The sequence below is a fragment of the Phalacrocorax carbo genome, chromosome 14 (assembly GCF_963921805.1).
Source record: "Phalacrocorax carbo chromosome 14, bPhaCar2.1, whole genome shotgun sequence".
NCBI lineage: Eukaryota > Metazoa > Chordata > Aves > Suliformes > Phalacrocoracidae > Phalacrocorax > Phalacrocorax carbo.
The window spans coordinates 928,844-942,079 of record NC_087526.1 but is presented as its reverse complement, the minus strand read 5'-3'; the positions used below and the strand labels follow the sequence as shown (position 1 = coordinate 942,079).

The window sequence follows — 13,236 nt, the reverse complement described above, 5'->3', positions numbered from 1 at the left end:
AAATACATTGTTGTCATTTTCATGAGGCATGACCCAGCCTGAGGCCTTTTCACTTCTTTGTTCTGAAGTGGGGCCATAGTTTCCCTGTCAGGCAGCCTTGGCTTCAGGCATCTTAGCAGAGCGAGGGGTTGCTGGTCCAATTTATCTGTTAGCTGCTTCTTTCCAGCCAGTTGTTCTACTTCTGGGACACCAGTACAAGTCTCCCCCGTTCTCCTCCCCGCTGCCTTATCAGAAACCTGGCCTAAGACCCGTATGGGCCACTTGCCAACACATAACTCTGCTCTAACATGGGATGAAACCCTTGATACTGCCTTTTTAAACTTGTTTTTCAGGTAGTTCCTACCTTTTGAACACCGACGCTTTTCAGACTGTCATTCAAACAGTTCATCAGGTCTCAGCCCCAGCTTCTGAACTTAAATTTATGTGTCTAATTTTTGTGGACTAGGGTAAAACAGAACAGAACTTTCCAAAGAGCCTAAGGTATTCTATCCCAACAAATTCCTCTAGGAACTCCTACACACGTACAAAACATCGCTTCCAAAGTTTGGGCACAAAAATGTTATACTTCCTCCGCGAGTAATTAAGCTTGGATCTATCTCCCTGTTGCAAGGCCTCGGTGAGTTCCAAAAGCATGCTGGCATGGCTGCGTGTCCTGAGGTGGGCCAGGCTTACCAGAGTTAATGGTAACGAACAGAGTTTGCAAAGGATGTAAAATGTTACATTTTCTAATTAGAACCAATCTGTAGGAAGTTGGAAGAGTCCTTCATGTGGAAGACCATGTCTGCCTATGACGAGAACCATGTCAGCCTTTAAAGTACAGTACTACTCTGATTAGCGTGTGCCCCTCTGGGAAGAATGAAATGAAGCCCCACTCTAGCAGATCGCCAGGCTTGGCCTTGCCATCCTCCGTCTTCAGCCTCGTATCCCGCAGGCCCCCGTTCCGTGGCACTGTCCCAATGCTTGCTAGACGCATAGGGCGGGGAGCACATCCCTTCGAGGGAGTCTGTTGCGGAACGGCAATTCCTGTGTTCATCTGAGACAGGGGCTCTAGATGAGAGCACGGAGGTGTGAATCACTGCCGTTCTGATCTGATGTCCAGTGATAGTCACAGTTTCAGTTCTGCTTGTAGAAACCTTTAAGTGTCTAGCCACTAGTTCTTTGGTCTCCTCCCAGAAAAAAATGATATTGCCTGTTCGTTCACTCAGATGACGGCCTACTTTGGGAATAGTGCACAGCAGAAAGAAAAAAAGGTGTCCTGTCAGTCAGAAAATGGAGTCTTTCAGTGAAATGGAAAATAATCCCACAGAGATGTCCATATATGTGGAAGACTTCTGAACAACCAGCTAGAACAAAGCAGTGAAACCTGATCAAAGGGAACAAGCTCCATCATTCAAGCTGGTTTTGTAATTGTAGTACTTTATCAACGAGTAGATATTGCCGGAAGGGCTGGCTGACTGCGTTGTGCAGATGTGTAACATCTGTGCACATTTGGCCTCTGGAAAGTGTCCTAGTGATGGTTCATTCCAAAAGTTTTATTGGTTTTCTAGCTTTTCTCTTGACCGGATAAAGGAAGAATGCTTTTTCCGAGGTCATTTTTGGTAAAAGTGTTTTCTGGTTCAGGTCCAGCAGACCCCCAGGTCCAGGCCCCCCCGCAGGAGGCAGACTACAGTAGCGGGATTGGAGTTCAGTTCTCCTCAGTAACGGAGACCACCAAAGCCTTGTCACAAGGTTGTCACTGATGTCAGTCTACCTTGGGCACACAGTTGTGAGTGCTGCTGGTTAAGCTACAACGCAGAGGGACCAGAACAACCAGCCCCCTCTTTCGGTGTAACTTTTTTAGAATGTGAAGAAGTCAGGAGTCTTGGTCAAGAAATGAATACTGCTCGGAGATGAGCATTTTGATATACTCTGAACAGTACTGGTGAAGGCAGGGTCTCCACCCCAATGTGTGGGGCTGGCTATTACAAGTGCACAGGGTCAGAATGAGAACAACAGGATCAATCAAAATGAGAAGGCAACAGCATCAGCGCATCCCACTCCAAATCAGATCTGCCCGTAGGAATGGGCAGCAGACCTTGCAAGCTACATTCAGCAAAATAGGGGGTGTGAAGGTGACGTATCCCCTGTTGTCATGATATGTCCCACTCAAGTGTGACGTGGTCCCTTGGGACAAGCTTTATGTTCAGTAGAGAGAATTTCTCAGCTCTTGCCAGAGACGTGAAGCCATCTCCTGAGGAGGGGAAGGTATTTCACTTCTGTTAATGCTGTGAGGATCCATATTTGTGGGGCGCTCTGAGTAAATGACTGTGCTTTCCCTTTGAGCAAAATTTTTCCCTGATGTAAAAAGAAGAGGCCAGATACCAGCTAGTGTAAGAAAACCCTGCCTATTTTTTCTCCTTGACTACACCGTAATCTCAATAAGTTGACCTTCAGAACCCAGGCTATGGGCTATGTTTTCCTCAGAGTTTTACTGGTGCAGACGAACTGTATAAAACATGCATTTTTGCACGTACCTGCAGAGAGGAGAAGGAACAATGCAAAAACCAGGGGCTTTGCTGCACACCTTATTTTTGATGAACATGTTCTGTGGTTTCTAAATTTCTTCCATGTGTTAAGACAGTGGACAGGTCCCTCTGTTGGCAAAGCATGTATAAAGAGGTTTTATTCGTCTGCGCTCACCATCGAGGTTTGGATGGGTATCTTCTGTGCAGCCCCAAAGGGATACGGTTCCTGACAGGCCTCTTTCTTGGCTCCAAAATTCAGGGAAACCTGAACTTTGTCCAGGGGAGGGGAAGTTTATCCCCCAACACGTTCTTCCCTGACTAACTCTGCTTTCCGCCCCCCACTAGCAGCAAGCTGAATGATCTTTTATGAAATACAGACTTTATGGGTAACTTGGTTATCATTTGTCCAAGACGATGTTTTTCAGAATGCTCCACTATGAGCTTGGGATGGGGAGAAAATAGCGACAGAGAGGCCAGCTTAATGAGTGATTTAATGTAAGTATCTGTGTTTTAAACTTACACCCTTAACTTGCACTTAATCCAAACAGCAGTAAGTGCTTTCTAAAAGGTGATATTCCCCCGTTTTGTGGAAAGAGAAGCTGAGGCACAGTTTAGCTCAGTTATTTGTCCAGTATCACTTGCTGCTGGGAATAGAAAACAGAGTTCACTCTCATGTGAGAATCATTAGATAATACTTTTTATAAAGAAAATTCATTCCTGTCTGGAATATTACTGAATTTGGGGATCTCAGGAAGAGGCAAAAGTTTTTCAAGTTGGGCAAGGAAGTTCTTCTTAGCTCTTCCTTCAGCCCTCTCCAGTATGTAATTTCTAGCTTAAATGCAGCAAGAATATTAACTGGAACTTAATTCTGTCTTCCTTTTCCTTCTTTTTCCTTCTCTTTCAAAATCCTCAGATTTGGTCTTATTTGTATGAACTGACCCTTGCACTTGAGGCATTTATCAGCTGCTCTGGCCTTTTTGTTTCTTGTTAGTTTTATTCATGGCACGCTGATTTCTTGTAATTCATTTCCCTGTACTTTCATTTGCACTATGCAGTTCAAACACCGGGGCATTCTGGGAGCATATAGCCTGCCATCCAGGGAGGGGGGATATGCTCAACACCTCTTGAACAGCCCCCGCCTCCTTGCAGCGGCTGCCCATAAGTTCTGTGGTTTCTTTGTTTTAGCCTGGCAAAGTTCCACTGCGGTGAAATCAGCTCAGCCCCGTGAGCTGGCAGATGGCATGGATGGTCGGAGGCTGGACTTAGCTTTTGCCTTATTTATTTTGTTTGCTGATGGATGAACACTTTGTCCTCTTTGAAAAGCTGACCACTTCAAAATCTAGCCACTCACCAATACCTGATTGCACCACAAGTCCTGGAAAGTCCACTGACATTAGTATGCATCTTGAAAGAAAGTTTCAGGAGGTAATTTTGACCCAGGCTTTTGTTTTTCTGTTGTGTTGATTTTTTTTAACCATCTGCTACAGTTCATGTATGTCCCAGTGAATATGAGTTTAAAGACATCCTGACCATATCCATATTTGCGCAGTAGTTAGTTTGCACAGTGAGTTTTCAGATCTGTTTGTCACCACTACCGCACTAGAAATGTTAAACAGTAACGGTAATCATAAAAGCACCATAAAATAGACTACAAATTACTTTGGCTGGGTCAGATTCATTCTGGGTTTTGGATGTTTTGGGGTTTTTTTTCTTAAAATGGTTATCTTTTGATATTTAACACCGCTCCTGTTTAGCTGGCTTCCAGCCAAGACCTCTTTCCACTGTAGGTAAAACAGCCATTGGGTTGACAGCTTGCTGTAATCACTATGAAGAGTGTGCCCATCTCCCCCTCTGAAAGCGGGGCTTTTATCTCCCTAGATGCAAACGTATGGCACAAGATCTAGTCTAAATGCCCCGTGAGATTCTGGGAATCGTCCCCCTGGTCCCAGAATACTTTTAGAACTGTTTATCTAAGCTCTCTAGTGGTATGCCAAACCACCAGGTGTTCTGTATGCCTGGGGCCCCACTTACTCTGGAAGACTTCCTTGCTTTTTGTTTGTACAGACAGTAATCCTGGTCTGGATAGTGGGTTCAGCGTGCCTCTCCCAGGGTATATGCTTATTCCTATCGAGGGAGGGATTCTTTTCATGCTTCCCCACGACGACCCGTGTGAGGATTAGCATGACCGCATTTCAGTGTCCACTTCCGAGGCCGGCAGTGGGTGTTGGACAGGATTGTGTAACGGCTCTTAACGCTGTGTCTGCCTTGATCATCCTAAATACTACCTGTGGGCATTTCTTGCCTCCATACGGCCCATTCCTTCTCAGGCACGTGGGACCTGAGCCGTGCATTTCTGAACACGTTTCTGTTCAATGTTGTGCAGCAGCCATCACGTTGTTGTCAAGATGAGCTTATTACAGTGAAAACTGGGTGAAATTCTGTGGCCTTGTGTTACGCAGGAGGTCAAACAAGATGTCCATGACATCCAGGGAACTATAAATAGAAACTGTTCAAAAACCAGCAGAGGATGACTAGAGGAGAGGTGGTCATGTGAAACTGCCCAAATTTATGTGCCCAGTTTGGGAACTAAAGGTTATGTTCCCCATGTGGAGAGAAATAAATTTATTTTTAATTGCCCTGTGGAAGAGAATTAATCCTCTCTTTCCCTAAGTGCTTAAAGCAAAAAAAACCCCACCCTAAAGTTCCCAGTAGAAGAGCCCAGTTCTGTCCACACATCAGCAAAGTCATTCTTTTTCAGCTCCCAGCTGTAACAGCCAGCTCTGTGGTCCTGTCTGTCTCAGGTGGTTCTCACGCCAAATGTTACCAGATAGAAACCAGGAGAATTATGAGACCAGGAAGAACAAATAACCCCTCTTTGGATACCGCATCATCACCCTCATTTCTGTCCTTTAGAAAAACAACTAACTGCTTCGTTGGTTTGTGTGGGTGACCATCACACGTAATAGAGACGAGCTGCTCTTTGGTACCTGGGCTAGGTGGTGGTTTTGATGGCAGTGCTCTGCCTGCTCCTCCGTGCTTACACACATGACTAAGTTGTGCATGTGCAGAGATTACTTTCTCTTTTCAAACAGAAAGCAATGACTGGATCAAACCCAAGCATTGTTTAAGAGTGGCCTGTGACTGTGGTTTGTTTTCTTGTTTTGCTTGTAAAGGTCAAAGACATAATGATATTTTTTGGAGGTGAACTTGTACCTGGGTCTGTCGCAGGGCTGAGCTGGAGAGGAAGTGAAAAAGTAGGTCTTGGTCAAAAGCATGATATTTCTTTGGTAATGTCTCTCATCAGATACGTGCTCGGAGTGGAAGTGGATCATGTGTCCCTGTGAGGCCACATTACCTTCCTTTAATACCACAATCTGCCTGTCTAAATGTAACCACCTGGATTCGGGTTTAAATCTAAGAAAAATTTCTGTGTCTGACCTGATTTCTCAGGAGTGCCAAATCGCTGTAAACCTCAGTGAGGCGTGTTTCATAGTAAGCACTTTCCAATACTAGACCCCTGCCTTATCTGGGATATAAGTGACCCAGGCAGGAGGATTTGGTGTGCTGGAGGCTGGAAGGTTAATCTGCATGGCAGTGTGGGTTTTGAATTGAGCAGCCTCTCTTTAGGTACCTGGCAAAGTGACAGAAGGAAGAAACCGGTCATGACTAACAAATCCTCCCTACTTCACTGGGGTGAAAGAGACCTTCAGTGGATTATTCTTAGCTGTCTTTCAAGGTAGTAGCCAGTGTGAAATTCTTAGTAAGGGATTGCTTGTTATAGGCAAGTAAGTCGAAGTGCCAGCGAAATGTTCTGCAGGGTCTGATAATTCTGTGAGGTCTAGGCTTTCAAGGCTGTTTACTTGGAAACATCACAGACATTGTACATAAACACTGGTACAAATAGGCTTAAGAACTAAACCCCCAGTTTTTACAACTTTCTGTAAGCTCAGTAATAGCTACATGACGCAGAGAGACATTCAAAATAAGTGTACAATTGTTATTGAACAGGGCATCTTATTCATCTGAACATGTCAGATTTTGAAAATGGAAGTATTCAGAGATGCAGAACTGGTTTCAGTGAGTGTTTTGTCCTGGAAAAAATAATTAAGAAAATGTTTTTGAAACAACATTTTTAATTGACCCATCCCTTTTTTTCTCTCCTCAATTTTCAGTTTCTGAAAATCATCAACATTTTTTCCAAGTAGATACCAAGAAGGTTTTAGAAATCTCAAAACTATTGACAGGAAAGGAAAAGCATTTCCTGCTGATCTCAGCTTGGATGCTTGGGGGAGTATGACATTTTCTGCAAAATTAACAGAAACCAGGTAGGATTTTCACTCCCTGCCAGGCAGGTTTGAAAACCTGCTTGATTTCCTTCCAGCTCACCCGCCCAGCTCCTGGGGAGCCTGCTGACAGACGGACGGAGAGCTGAAAGCCAGAAACCCACCTCTGTAGCTCTTCCAATCTCTAGGCTGTCACCTGTCCTCTCTGGAGGTCTACCAGGGGTGGCTGCTATAGCTCTTTGCAGCCCATCAATGGACCGTTTCAAGCGAGGTCTTCCAGGCTAATGGATCTCCCATAACCTGCTGGGATCTTCAGGACGTGTGGCTCCTGGGCAGCCTGCCAGACCTGGGCTCTGTAGCAGCCTCTAACGCCGAGCGCTCGCAGCCTCTGCGGGCAGGCTGCGTGGGACCAGCGCTCCCCGAGGGCTCGCCTCGCCCGCTTGCTGCTTCCCACCTGTTGTCTCCTCCAAGGGCCGGGCAGCCATTTCCCCTGGAGGGCAGGTATGCAGACTCCAGCTGCCCCATATCATGTTCAGCTTCAGTTCAAAGTATCGATTTTTTGCCAGGAGTGCGAATTTGTCCACTAATTCATGGGTATTTCACTGAAGTAACTTCTGAAATTGAAGTGGGGCCGGTTGAGGAATATTCTTTAGGGTGTAACTAGGACTGTTCTGTGAGAAAGATTCATCCTTTTGGAAGTTACAGACAAATTGAATCCTGGATCACTCTGGGAGCTGATCCTGCCCACCTTTGAACACCTTCTGCCCAAGAAACAGTGTTGAGTCAAAGCTGGTATGGGTCAGACTCCCAATATTCAAACCACGATTGCTGGTTCACATGGAATACATCACCATCAGTAAAAAATATTCGGGTAAAGAAACCTGGTCCTAGGGCAGCGTAAAGCCTTGATTTCAGACATGTAAAGTTTCAAATTTGAGGAAGTTTTCTGATGGAGAGCCTGGTAGGTCAGGGTTTTTTTCTGTCTTTGTTACACCCTTTTTGGTCAACAGAGTCGCGCACTGCGTTGCCGTGAGGCTCATCAGCCTTCAGCCAGCTGAAGGTCCCTTTTTGGGTGTCAGAGAAGGCCAGCTCGTGACATCTCTGCTGAGCATGCAAGCTCCGGTGGAGGCTTTGCCACGTGCTCAGGATTGTGTTTGGGACCACGGTAGCTCATTTTGACCAGGCAGTTTCAGTAACTACTGAAATGAGCTGGGGTGAAGGGTGAATCCTTGAGATGAAACTTCTGTATAGTTCTACCAGTGAATCACCAAGACCCTGTGGAATATGGCTTGCATTCAAAAGGTTGACAGCATTTAACCTCACGGAGCTCTCAGGCACTGGGACCTGAGTGCTTTAGCCTTTACTAAACAAATACTTTTAATGATTTGAGCCTTAACAGGAAAGTCCAGTGGGGGCTGTTGAACTCTGGAATTCGCTGCAGGGGGGCACAGGAGAGATTAGAGGCCATGGCTAATCAAAGAAAATCTGCTTTACATTGTACTGCTGCTTGCACAGCCCCCAGTTGATATCTGTGACTCCCTTCTGCCTTAGAGGGAGCTGCGTGTGCAGACTGACCCTTTCTTTGCCAAGCTTTCCTATCAAGATCTTAGAGGGCAATCTCTGTTTCTCAGGCTGTGAATTCATGTTGTTTTTTTCAGTGACCACTCTCTCCCCGCAGCTAGTTGTCCCAGTTCTTGCGCTGCCCCTGTTTTGAATCAGCACACCTTTTTCCATGGTTATGGGGTAAACTGAACTGTCAGCTGAAAGGAATTTTTCAGCTGTTCTGGCCGACTGCGCAGCTGCGCAAACAGCTGTGCCAGCAGCGTGGTGAGTGTGGAGGGCGGGGGTTGCCTGTGCCACTGAATGTGAAACCACAGCCTCCATCGTTACAACTGAAAAATGCTGTGATGCCAACAAACCACTAACGGCAAAGGCATTGGCTAGTTCTTCATTTTTCTTGCAGGTACTAGAAGATAAAGATGGGCCTTCAGATCCTGTAGAGTCAGTAGCTCTTCAACCAAGTCCAGATATTTAAAATTAAAAGCCCCCAAACCAAAGTGTAGGTGATGAGTTGGTTTGTTCCTAGGTTTATTCCAACCCAGCTCTCGCTAGAGTCTCATGTGAGCATTATGGGATCTGTGCATGCTCATGGCAGATAGAACTGTGGAAATGTACAACGTCACTGCCGACGAGCTGTTTGTTCCCACACCGCTGCCAAAGCTCGTGTATCTGGAACTCAGCCGGCAGGACTGATCGTGGCATTGCTGCGCAGCCCTTTGGGCACAGTCAGCTGCCTTTCCTTAACCTGTTTGTGAGAGTTGGAGGCAACCTGGACGACTTCGTACTGGAGCAGATGAGACAAACGCACGCTGTTCTGCTCACTCATCTTCCCTTAAAGGACTGTGGAGCAATAACTTTTAGAAACAAAGTGGTAAGATGTAGCCAGAGTGAAGTAATATCTCAAATAGCTTCCTCTGTTTCTGCGGTGTTTCTCCAACCGCGTTCGTAAACAGGTTTGAAAACGCTTAACCTTGTGCCGCGCACCCCCACCGATCCCCCTTAATTCCTCGTTGCTCCTGTGTAATATTCAGATTGATGGGTCTAAACACCAGAGCACAGCTACGGACCAAACTATCTTTTGGCCACATCTATGTCCCAGTTGGAACACGTCTTTTGAAAGGCAGCCTTTTGCAGTTTCATACTTCAACTACCAACTAAACTCCTTATCAGTGTGATTCTATCAACAGGAAACTGGTAAGAAAAAAAGAAGTACCCAACCCATGCACCACGATGTTATCTAATCTCTATCCAATCTGCTTTCTGCTTGGGGACACATGCAACAGACTGCAGTAACTGTATGTCAGAAGGTCAAAGAATACAGGCAGGGGACAACAGTGCAAATAACCAGTCAGGACTCAAAGAATCCAAAGTTGAAGCAGATTTTTAAAGCTGCTTAGTATCACTGTGCAAATCAGCCTTTTTCTTGTGGTCATAGCTCCTCTGTTTTGTACTCATTGGAATGTTTGGATAAGCGATGTTACGAGTATTACAAGCACAGAAAGAAAGACGAAAATAGGGTTTTGTCTTAAACCATGTAGCTGTACTTTGCAGGTATGGAAGAACGTGATTTCACTTTTGTAAAGGACTTTTTTGGAGTGCCAAAGTGAGTTCCTGAAGTGTTCAGCTGCTGCAGTTTCGTGGGGATGTAAGACTTAGCTAAAAGCTTTTATGAAAAAAAAGGAAGAGATAGATAGAAAGATCTATAGGTTTGCAGTCACTACAAATCGGTAATTGTTAATGTTTGTAATTACAGTAGACGGCTCTCGGCACCTGGAAGATGCTATAGAACTACTTCGATTAGAAAAGATTCAGGCTACCTCTGGTGCTTCTTTTCGGTTGAGGTTGTGCTTAACCAGAGACTGGACGCCAGCTACAACAGCTGAAACAAGGCCCTTACGTCAGATGCAGCCCTGGCTAAAGGGAAAGCTCAAACAGCAGATCCTCTCCATCTCCTGCCCTCCACAAAGACGTGCGATAAGAATAAAAGAATACATGCCAAGGCAAATCTGACCAGCTGAAACAGATGGCACAACAATCTTGTCATCCCTTCCCACTGACCCCAGGGTTGCCTAAAACCTCTGCAATCCAATTATTGGTTTTAATCTGATTGTGTTACTGCACTAAGCATATTATTTAAAGACTGTGCAGGTATGGTTAGCTGGAATTTGTGTGAGGCTTGCAAATTAAATGCATTAATCAAAGTGGACATGGGTGCATGCCAACACTCCGTTTACAAGGAGAGTGAGGAGCAATCGAAGGGGGAAGATTGAAAATGAGAATTTAGAGTCAAACAGTTTCTTAGCGCTTTCTTTCATAGATTATGGAATTAACTAATTCCTCGTTCTGGGACCCTGTACTTGGAACTGGCAGGGGACATCCTGGTAACAAGAGGCTAAGGCCAAATGTGGCTCAGCTGCGTCATGTACGTTATCCTGCTGCGCTTCAGGTATGAATAAAGGAAGTGGGAATAGGTCTTAAGTGTATAAAGCCTCAGGAAGTTTTTATTCAGAAAAAGTAATTGGAAAAATTTCCTTGACTGATGTAGGAGTTTAGCAGACTTCACTAGGAAAATCTGTTATTGCGAAAGCAGCGATCACACACTCCGAAGGACTTCAACCCACCTGCCTCTCCTCTACCTGGAAAGACCAATTATTTTTTTCTTTCTGGCTAAGGTACTTCTTAGTATGCCATTTGTAAGCAAGTAGTTATTTCAGTAAAATACGCCGTTGATACCTGGTTTAGAAACAGATCTTAAACATTGAAGATTGGTCTGGCGCAGAGCAGGAGATGCTGCGCTCCACATCATTGTGGTGCTGCTGTTCCCGCTCTGCCATGTCGCAGTCACAGTGTGAACACGCAGTGAAATTCACTTCTTATTCAGCTTGTCTGCTGTTCCTCAGTGAAGAATTGTGTACACGGAGAATTGGCGCTTTTTGCTTTTAGATTAAGTCCCTGAGCTGAACTCATCTGATGATGGACTTTAAGTGGGCTCGGATTATTTGGATAGCAGACCTCTGGGAATTCCAGCTTGTTGCTGAGTTGGGGAATAAAAATGAAATGTGAGTATCTTAGAAGATGCAGCAAATAAAGATGATTTGGCCTGCAAAGGCACTGCTGCTCCATATGTAGTGAGTGGAGCTGACACAGGGGATTTTGGTATTCCTGCTTCCTCGGTCACGGGTGTCTGGATGAACTTGAACAAATCGTGCTGACTTCTTCTGGCCTCCTTGTTTCTGACAGAAAATGCAGATGATGTACCTTTGAGAAGTTCTATAAGCTCTGCAGGAGCAAGAGTATAGGCGTTCTAGGGGGGTGTGATATATAATCCCAGAACGGATGTTAAAGCAATGTTTATTGACTAAAAAGGCTAACTTTTAGCTTTAAATGTATGTGTCTTTCTAGAATTTTATCGTTTTGTTTTATCTTACTGTTTCTTTAATTGCATAATTGTTTCCCCCATTCTCTCTCTCTTTTTTTTTAATCAAAACCTCCACTGGCTGTTTGCAGAAATGCCCTGAGTCTATGCTGGATGGACACTGGTTTTGCAATCAGTGAAACCTATGAAAATCATCTTGTTGTCTGTTGCTCTGTTTGACAGGCAACATTCAAACTGCGTTACTGGTGTCACCTCCTTGGCCTGGCTAGCTGTGTACTCACTTCCCTCCAAGTGGTTAAGTTAGTGGTTGTTTTGTGTCTATAATTTAGCTATGGGAAACAGATCTTCCTGGCAATGTGGTACTAGAAAAATCCCTAGAACTATTTCATGTTTTTTCTTCCCACTCAGTATTATGAAACACTCATGATAAATTACTGAGTGCTAGCAAATGCTGTGTTATGATCATGTGTGCACAACAATACCAATATATGCTTTTTATAGCATATAGGTCTGTAACAAGCGCATGCAAGAGAACCGTCTGCTGGGGGTGACGCAGCGGGGTGGCACCTTGCTCTTGCCACCTACTGCTGTTGCCGCTTGTTCAGCCCACTGCTTTAGCTGAAGGAACACCTAGAAGATGTAAGAGGGAGGAAAGGAATTTTAAAAGGGATTGTTTGTATCACTTTAACTTAGGAGTTACACAGCTAAAGCGAGGATAACTCTCATTACACTCGAGTAAAGGTGCCGTTATCAGTGTAACCATTGCAAGTTAGTGTAGGCCTGGTCTTTGCAGAGCGCCTGCTCTAATTCAGCAATGTTTATGGGTTTGGATGTGAGTCTTTATGTAGAGATAGTTGTATGGGTGTGAAAATGCAAACTGGAATGGTTATACTAAGATAACTCATGGCTAATGGCATTGGAAACAGCTCTTTCAGAGTAAGGGGTAGGGTTATATCCCTGTCTTGGAGGCGGAAAAGAAGAGGAGAAACAGTGTCATTGCAGGGGCTAGCTGAAGCATTTCAACTTCTTTCTGCAGATAACGCCTTTTTAACTAATGCAGCATTCAGTGTGTAACACATCCTTCCTTATTCTGACTTCTTGCTCCTTACAGCTTGTACAGACTCCCACCAGGCAGCGCCGCACGGTTTCACAGAAACTGCTGGTCATGAGAATCGGCAGAGTCAGAGCTGTTCCTGGGAAGCTTCCATCTCCTAAACCATCCACCCGGACTGAGGGCCAGCTGAGGGGAAGAGAAGGTTGGAGAAAATTAGGTGCTAAACTGTCACATTCCAGCTTGAAGTAGGTCTTTCTGAAGTTAGCTCTGAGTGAGGTTAGGTCCTTTTCCAGGAACTCTCCAAGCTGTGCTCTTACCCAGAGCCCATGTCACAGGTAACTCGGAGGCACGGGTCTCCTCGAAAGAGCCGCCCGGAGAGAGGTGAGTTGGGGTGGTTTGAGCCTCAGCAAAAAGCAGCGGTTATATAAACAAAGCATCCTGTCCCCTGCATTTGAAAGA

The 13,236-nt window shown here is 45.1% G+C and overlaps 1 protein-coding gene across 9 annotated transcripts in view; it reads left to right on the top strand.

Annotated features, from left to right (window-relative positions):
- Nucleotides 1-13,236, top strand: part of PEDS1 (plasmanylethanolamine desaturase 1) — a 199,112-nt gene that overhangs the window by 111,342 nt on the left and 74,534 nt on the right. Inside the window, exon 1 of one of the 9 annotated variants that reach the window (XM_064465215.1) lies at nt 2,980-2,999. The exons of the other annotated variants lie outside the window; for them this stretch is intronic. The gene's annotated coding sequence lies outside the window, so the exon portion shown is untranslated. Of the gene's footprint in view, nt 1-2,979; nt 3,000-13,236 lie in introns of those variants that run through there. 9 annotated transcript variants of the gene reach the window in all.